Source organism: Coenobita brevimanus, chromosome 50 (genome assembly GCF_032717465.1).
Source record: "Coenobita brevimanus isolate Jiangsu-jjx chromosome 50, ASM3271746v2, whole genome shotgun sequence".
NCBI lineage: Eukaryota > Metazoa > Arthropoda > Malacostraca > Decapoda > Coenobitidae > Coenobita > Coenobita brevimanus.
This window is the reverse complement of record NC_137003.1, coordinates 8,934,332-8,943,612: the sequence shown is the minus strand read 5'-3', so window position 1 is coordinate 8,943,612 and position 9,281 is coordinate 8,934,332. Positions and strand designations below refer to the sequence as shown.

The following is a 9,281-nucleotide window of genomic DNA, read 5'->3' as shown; positions in this document are numbered from 1 at the left end:
GACAGAGAGATGACTGTATGATGAAAGTAAAACCCGAATTATTCCCTTCGGTTCGGGGACGTTTCATTTCATTTTTTACTTTTTTGTTTAATCTAAATAAAAGACCTTTGTTGGAAGGCTTAGCAGAGAGTAACCGCTCCATTTCCAAACGTCTCACCTGAACATAAGTGTCTTAAGATTGAAGAAATATGCCACTGATGACGTCTTCGAGGTGAAAGGAGAAAAGTAAGGAGGAAATAAGGTGTACGAAGAGAAATTAAGAGCAGGAACGGGTCATAATAAGGAAGAATGGTTAATCAGAATGAGAAAACGATCAGGAAGAGTCGACATACTGGGGCAAAAATGTACAGAACAGTTTCGGCTGATAAAGAAGCGAGTATAAATAATGATAATGAACTATTTTTAGGTCTGCGAGAAATTAGACACAACAAAAGCGTAATGGTTAAGCGTCTTAGATACAGGGACGTCCATAAATATTTTTTCTTGCCATTACCAGATTTGTATTTTCTTTATTGATGGCCTTTTAGGGAAGAGGTCAAATTGTCATCATTCACTCCTTCAGAGGTACATGGCTATCTTAAGCTGCATTAATATAGAGTAAAATAAAAGACGTAACGCTGTTTCAGGAGTTCAAAAACATATGATTCCACAGCGGGCTGCTAAAGATGGGAAACTGATTATTCCCACTTGCTCTCTCTCTCTCTCTCTCTCTCTCTCTCTCTCTCTCTCTCTCTCTCTCTCTCTCTCTCTCTCTCTCTCACACACACACACACACACACACACACACACAGTCTCCTTATTGTCCCTGCTAACCAACAAGCCAGTAACCGGCCAACAGAATCCCTGTGAGTGTCGAAAGGTGTACTGGATAGGTAGAAAATAACAACTGAGTCTCCTGCACCATTCAGTGTTCGTAACGAGAGCATTTATTTTTTCACATTTCAGCTGTCATACCAATCGTTCCTCACTGGGAAATTATTCTTGATTTTTAGCCCTTCTCCCCACGATGCCATCATTTGTTCCATTCATGCTAACTCCAGACGATTTTATTCAGCTTAGGAAAAACGTCTTATACTTGAGGGGTTGGGAAAGGCTGTATCTAACCCCTCCAGTTCAAAAAGCGTTTCCCCAGACTGAAACAGAGCAGAATTAAAATATCAAAAAGTCCTTCTTAATGATGAAAAAATACGAGACTCGGGAGCAGGAAGTGAAATATAAATAGACAATGTTTGATTAGGATAACGCGAATAAATACAAATATACTGAGCTACTAGGGATGCTGACTCGTTAACCCAGATGGTCTTTCATTTTTAGTCATACTGCCACTAGACGATGCATATATTCAAGTCTAAATGAGAGAGGAATGACAAAAGCTCTAAATATTCCTTCGCGTTTGGAAAATTTGTTGAAAGTAGATTATAGTCGTCTGTAGATACCAATTACTATATGAAAATGAAGTAGTATTGCCGAAAGGGTCACAGAGTAAAAGAGGAATGAAGACCAATACAATTTTGATTTGATGGGTAGATTAGCTGGAGAAACAAAGTATCTAATCTAGCCATCACTCACCACAACACAGTGAGGGTTTGGTCATAGTGAAGGGGTTAGGGAGTAAAGAGGAAGAAATGAAAACTAATATACAGATTAGGCGTGCAGCAGAAGGATCAAATGTATGATTAGTTAGTTCACAGCTGAATCAACCAAACTTTCCATCCTGCCAAGATAGCATTCCTCAAGCACACTCAGTCTAGCTGTAGAGAAAGTATGGAAGAGTAACACAAGCAAAACAAAGCAGACGAAAGGAAACAACGCAGAGTGTGTTTATTAGTTTGGTTAAAGTGGACTCAACCAGCTGACCCAATCGGCCAACACAGACATCCCTCAACACAGCTTTATTAAGAGTCTGACCATAGTAAAGAGTTAGGAGGGGTAAGAAAAAAAAAGGAGCGGAGGGAGAGAAATAAAGCAATCATAAAACATGTGTATATTAGGTGTATCACAGAGGAACCAACCATTTCATCTGGCATACAGTCATCCCATGTCATAGCACACTCAGAGTCTGGCTGTAATGAACGGATGGGGAGGTATGAAGAGGAAAGAAAAAGAGGGAAAGAATGTGAAAGCTAACAGAAAAGAATGTGTTTATTAGATGGGTTACAGTGGAATCAACCAATTAATCCATCCACCCAACTCAACCATTATTCATCACGGCACATTCACAGTCTTGTCGTAGTGAAGGGGGAGAGTAGTATAGAAAAGAAAAGAAGTAATACTAGAAGAAGAAGAAGAGAAGACGAGGACGAAAGAAGAACAAAGGATGGAAGGAAGAAAGGAAAGAAAAGAAAAATATATAACAAGTCTATTACGTCACATTGGCATCAGCTAACCAACCCATCCTGCCAACACAGCCATCCCTCATCACTACACACTCCCCGGCCCACCCTCGGAAGCTGAACTATTTCCTTGATTAGAGTGCAACGTGACCGGAGTTTGCAATTGCGCGGAACGAAGATGAATTGAAACCCCGAGATTAAAAGAAGTATATCATTCGCCCCATGTCCCATAACGCCATGCCCGGGTGGTGCAGGGGTGAGGGAGGGTTGGTGGGGTGTAGGAGGAGGTGTGGGGGTCATCGGAAGGGTTGAAAGGAGGAGGATTTTGTGGGGTGAGGGTGGAAGAGGGGTTAGAGGGTGGTGATGGGGTAGGGATGGAGTGGTGGGGGTAAGGAGAGTGGAAGAGGGGTTGGAGGGTGGTGATGGGGTAGGGATGGATAGCTAGGAGGATGAGGAGTGGTTGAAGGGTATCCGGATGATAGGGTTGGGGTAAGGAGGGGATAGAGGGGTGTACATAGTAGGGTAAGGGTGGGGAAGAGTTGTTAGCATGGAAATAATGGAGGGGTGGGAGAGGGATTGCAGGCGTGTGGGATTGGTAGGGTAGGGGTGAGGGGAGAATTGGAGGGGATGAACGGGGTAGAGTAGGGGAGGGGGAGGGACTGTAGGGATGAAAAATGATAGAGATGGGGGAAGGGGTTCGAGGGATGGAAATGGTAGGGAAGGAAATGACGGGTAGAGAATGATAGGTAAAGAGGAGAGGGGTTGATACGTGGGAAATGGTGGGATAGGGGAATGGAATGGTGGGATTTGGTGGGGGGAGAGGTTGAGGGGTCAAGCGATGATTGTGTAGGGGTGTGGTAGAGGGGTTGGAGGGTAGGCAGATGGAATGATGAAGGTATATAGATAAGGATAGACAACTGAGGATGAATGTAGAAATGAAGAAATGACAACTAGTGAAATTAAAGAAAAAAGGAGTAGGGAATGGAGGGAAGGACTTAAGATCCGATAAGGTAAGATGGGGGTTCTTAAGTAAAAGAATATGAAGTGGAAAGATAAGAATGTGTTTAAGAGTGTAAAGATGGAGAGGTAAGGGATAGCTTAGGGATTTTAGAGTTGGCAGGGATGGCGAGGAGAGGTGTGAAATGGAGAAGTATGGGATAGAGAGGTATGAAGACACTGTAGACGATTATGGGAGGGGTTTAGAGATTAATGAGTGTAGATGTTCTGAAAGGGATGAGTATGATTATGTATCTTGTGCTGTATAAGAACAGGGAGAAAAGGAGGTAGTAGGCTATGGAGGTAGGATGGAAGGTGGAGGCAAGGGGGTCATGGGGGGATGTGAGGTGTGTGAATGGAAGAAAAGAGGCGAGAAATATGGAATCTGGGAAGTATGGTAAAGGAGGAATAGGAAGAGAAATTTGGGGAGACAAGATAAGGGAGGATTCTGTCCATAGAGGCATGGTAGGAAGTAGGAAGTGGTTTGAGAAGTATTTGAAGTAGAGGAAGGGTAGTAGAAGAAGGAATGTATGAAGATGAGGGAAAAGCAGGTGACGAAGAGGAAATTTGTGTGTGTGTGTGAGAGAGAGAGAGAGAGGAGACGAGACGAGACGAGACGAGAAAGAGGGAGAGAGGGGGAAGGAGACCAGATACGAGAGACTGACGGGTGGACGGTTGAGGCTGGGTAGGTAGGTGGGTGGGGTGGAGGAGGAAAGACGAAGGTGTGCGTGTCAATAAAAATGAAGTTGATGATAATGATGAACCCCTGAATTATCGGTTCCACGCTCACCAATTATCGACCATCAGGGCACTGGCGACGGGACTTGAACGCCGCTAAGAGCAATCATAAAGCTCCGTTAGCGCTCTTTGACGCAACAATTATTATAACCCCTGCGTGCCCGCAAAAAAAGGAAAAAAAAATGCAAGCACAGCAAAAAGTCAGGATATTGAAAGGATGAAAAATAAATAAAATTTTTATAACCCGTAAATGACGATTAAAGCAGAATTATATATATATATATATATATATATATATATATATATATATATATATATATATATATATATATATGTGTGTGTGTGTGTGTGTGTGGGGTAGGTGGGGGCGCTCACCATCCACTCACTTGATGTAGTGCTGCTCTCGGGTGTCTGCCCTTTCCTCTTCTCCTTTCTTCTTTTCATCCATCCTCTTCTGTCTTTCCTTCATTCTTTCGTCTTTCTACTGCCTGTGGGTGACTTTACACCCCCTCTTCTGTCTTTCCGTCATTCTTTCCTCTTCCTTCTGCCTGTGGGTGACTACACTGAGTGACAAGCCAAATGGTTTCCTGTACACCAGGAAACCATTTACTACGCTGGGTGGTAACCATCTAACCAAATTTTGGTGCCTGGTGGTTTAGTAGGTAATATCGGCCCTCCAATCGGATTGAGCCGGTGAAGGTTTATATCCAAGGGGTGGTTGGGGTTTATTGCTCACGTAATGCCACTCAGGGATGAGTGAGGCTGGTCACTCTCATCTTAAATGCCAGGACCAATTTGCCTAGCCCCAGGCTCCTACGCTCCACATGGGGCAACGTTGGATTGGATGATGGATATTTAATATATATAATTAACCTTTGTGTATATCCTTAAAAATAATAAAACATGGTATTGAGAGGCCCAGGCATAATTATGAGAAAAAAAAAAATGTAGTCTGGAGGTGTGGTGTAAGAACGGTATTGAAGAAGAGAAAAGAATTGTAAAGCCTGTAAGAGTGGAAAATAAAACGACCGAGATATTACCACGTTGAGTACACCGCTTCCCGTCCGATCAGCGAAGTTAAGCAACGTTGGGTCTGGTTAGTACTTGGATGGGTGACCGCCTGGGAACACCAGATGCTGTTGGCATCCCTACGTGTAAAGTGGGGTTGGTGGAGGATTAGTGCCCCTCCCTGTAAAACAATTAACTCTAAGCCCTTGGCCACCCCGTTTGGGATACATGGCGTCTGGCAATGGATGGATGGATATTTATACCGGTAGGCCGCGAAGTATTTATAATCCATAATGCGTAGAAAAATTATGAAAAACTACTGTAAAACGTAACTGCAGACCTAAAATGCAGAGAAATTATTATTGTTGTTCAAAAAAAAAAAAAACAGAAAAATTAGTAATCCGAAAAAGTCAATATATGTAACATGTTAAGATAAAGTATTGTAACAGGTAAGTGTGTAAAGCAGTGAATACATATCAGAAAACTTATATTATTTGGAAATTCCCTTCAAAAGCACCACAGTTGGGAGTACATTATAATTCCTATATGCGTACCAACACGAGAAAAAAACGAGTAAACACACACACACACACACACACACACACACAATCTAATCCATAAATGCGTAGATGTAAAAAGCTCGTCAGTAGAATCATCAGCTCCAGCGTTTTCTTGTCCCTACTGTCAATCCCCAGGTATGGTTGTGATACTGAAGTCGATATTCCCACCCAGAACGTTCATTTTCGTCACCCTTATGGACGTGGGGGGAAGAGGGTTTAATTAGCGGGATACGTGGCCCCTCTAAATAATAATGAAGAAAAAAAAAAACCTCTCGCAGTGGCAAATAAAAGACCAGGAAAAAATAGCTGTAATAAATCATGTGGTTTATTATTAACTCTCGACTCTATCTGGTTCTCCTCCTCCTCCTCCTCATCCTCCTCCTCCTCCTCCTCCTCCTCCTCCTCCTCCTCCTCCTCCTCTTCCTCCTCCTCCACCTCCTCCTCCTCCTCCCCCCCAATCTGTCTCCTTTCTTCCCTTCTTCCTCCCTTCCCTCCCTCCCCTCCTCCCTCCCTCCCTCTTTTCTTTATCCTATCTTCTTTCCCTCCCTCCTTTCCTTTCTTCCTTCTTTCCTTTCTTCCTTCTTACCTTTCTTCCTTCTTTCCTTTCTTCCTTCTTTCCTTCCTTCCTTCCATCCTTCATCCACGACAAGCCGTAGATAGTTCATAGTTAGAGAGAGAGAGAGAGAGAGAGAGAGAGAGAGAGAGAGAGAGAGATGGGGGGGAGGGAGGGAGGGAGGGAAAAAATGGTTTAAAAGAATGACACTCCTATTTTCTCCTTCTCCGCCGGCTATTTGTTAATCCGGCTGCAATTTGGTAGTGTCAACCGGCTAAAATATTGCGTCAAGGCACGGAGAGAGAGAGAGAGAGAGAGAGCGCATAATTCGTATACCCTTCAGTGTGATGATCTTCTCTACTAGTTTCTTCCCCCTTGGATGATATAAGATTATAATACGTGAGGGCGCCCCAAATCTGCTTACTCGAAATAGTAAACCCTAGGGTATTTTTCCTGTACCTCAGAACCATTCGTAAGCTGTGACTGGACGCCTGGTGGTCTAGTGGGTTTAGGTCCTCCAACCGAATGTGGTGCAAGAGGGTATGAGCGCAAGGATGGTTGGGGTTTACAGCTCTCGTAGTGCTACTCGGGGGTTAGGGAATGGTCAACCTTGCCTTAAAAGCCTAGACTAAATCTAGCATTGAGCCCTTAGCCTCCTGATATCAGAAGCAGGACGGTACAATATCATCCAGAGTATACCCCCTACCCCCGGAATATTATACTACATTATTCATTTCAGTACAGTATCTTCATAGTACTTTTCCCTTTACTCCCGGACGAATATTCAGTGTAGGGAATATCCTCCATGGTGGAAGAAGTCTTTGAAGTCTTCCCTGAGCTGAATGGAAATCGTCTGGTGTCAGCACGAATATAATAAATGCATCAGGGCTTTCAGAATTTAGATGTCATGACTCACCCAGGCTGCAATTCACTCTTACGATCAATTCCTTTACTTCTATTCTCGTAGGTTAAGAAGCTCCCTAACACCTTTTCCTAAGCGATTTATTCTGCTTGTTACACGTTACTGATCTGTTCTGCGTTATATAAATCCTTCCAGCGTCGCAGTACTCTGGTAAATAACCTACAAAAGGATATTAAATAGCCATATCCAAAAATAATTCGCTAAGGAAGAGGCGATAGGGAGCTTCCATACCCGACGAGAGAAAGGGACCTTGATATTGGTAGTTTACTTCGTTTTGGAGGATGGGCAAGGAAGGAGAGTGCAGAAAGTTCCCATATGTCTTGTTCGTCCTAGAAGTAAAAAATCAGTAAAGAGTTAGTCACTTTCCAGTCATACCTAAGCGTAGTTCCTCCTGCAAAAACAAGTAAGCTGTGCAATCAGATGAGAATTGTCGTAAATTATGTTATCAGTCCCAGAGTGAAATTAGCAAGGCTATAAATACGCCAAACACGTTCAAATCAGCGACACGTTCAAGTCTGCGTCACGCTCCGATCAGCGTCACATTCAGATCAGCGTCACTTTCAAATTAGCATCACGTTCAAATCAGCGTCACTTTCAAATCAGCGTCACTTGCCTCAGACGCTGTCCCCATTATTTTGAGCTTGCATTCAACTTTGCAATGTAGTGTATAAAGATGCAATCCTTATTTACGAATGAAAGCTTAAATTTGGTAAAGTTTGAGGTCAGACTCTTCACATCTAGTTCTTCCCTTTAGAGAGAAAGAGAGAGAGAGTTACCACAATTTAATTCTTGGTGTAGGAAGGACAGGGAAGGAAGACTGCAGATTATTTCCTTGTTTGGTGTTCTTCCTGGTAATTAATTCTTAGTTACGAAGGGAAAATTATCATATCTAAAGTTAGTGACAAAAATTCGCTTTATTTTTCACCTTTTCACCTCCCTCTTATGGCTAATATTACGAAGTTGATTGAGATTTAGTGTGTTTTGATACCCATAGATGACTTCCTTTGATGCAATGCGTCAGGGAGGCGAGTGACGAACGTGTGCGAAATGCGAAACAAGTGCAGAGGAATAGTGCACAAACTTTCTTCCCCAACTGTACATTTCAGCCCCAGGTCGGTGTAATCTGGACGACTCTGTAAAATATTCGTAGCTCACTTTACCCCTGATTTTAATTCCGGCCTCTGTCATTCGTCTTTCTGTCTCGGGTATTTTGCATAAAAGTGCGCTTGTTTTCGTTCCTGCTGAGAGAGAGAGAGAGAGAGAGAGAAAGAGAGAGAGAGAGGGGGGGGGATAGGTAGAGAATATAGGTAGACAGAAGATAACAGAAAAGAACTGATAGAGAACAAGGGTTGGGAAAAGAGAAAAGAAGGACGTAAAAGTAGGGAAAAGATAAGAGAGGGAAGGAAAGAAGAGGAGAACGAGTCAGCAGAAGAAAATAGAAAATACGGATAGAGAGATGAGAGGAAAAGAAGCCAAAGGAATGGATGGGACAGGAGGGAAGGGAGGAGTGTAAAGGAATGAAGAAAGGAAAGTGGTGAAACAGAGAGGAAGGGACAGAAGGGGAATGGCACGAAGCACGAAAGCGATGGAAGGAAGGGAGCAGAAAGGAAATGGAAGAGAAGGAAGGAAAAGAGAGGAGAGGGTGAGGAACAGTTGCCATTAGAGCGGATTTTTAGCGCAGTCCCCTAGCTAAGTCAATAGTGCTTCTGTGTGTGTGTGTGTTTAAATACGACACTGCAAATACTCTACCCTTGAATTAACCACCCCCACCCTTCCCTTCTCTCCCCTCCATCCTCCCCCTCCCCCTTTACCCTCTCTCCTTCCTCCACCGACTCTCCTCCCTCCACCCTCTCTTCCCAAACCTCCCTCTCTATATGCTTGAAAATTACATCAGATTGAACCGGTTGGGCAAAAAATATGTTTAATCCTTTTCTCATTCCCCTCTCTCTTTCACCTCTTTCATTTTTCTCACTGTTCCCATTTTCTCATTCTCCTTTTTTCCCCTTTCACTTCCTTTCTGTTTCTTCCTCTTGTCCCTCTTTTTTTTCTTCTTCCTTTTCTCCTGTTTCCCCCCCCCCTCTCCTTTTAAATGCCTCTTTTTCCTCCTCTTCTCTCCCCCCCCCTTTGTCCCTCTTGTGTCTTTCTCCTTACCATTGTCGTATTTTCTTGCC

General features: G+C 43.3%; 1 pseudogene; it reads left to right on the top strand.

The window, feature by feature from the left end:
* The first annotated feature begins 5,093 nt into the window (after window positions 1–5,093).
* LOC145399884 (5S ribosomal RNA) lies at window positions 5,094–5,212 on the top strand (annotated as a pseudogene).
* The last annotated feature ends 4,069 nt before the right edge of the window (window positions 5,213–9,281 follow it).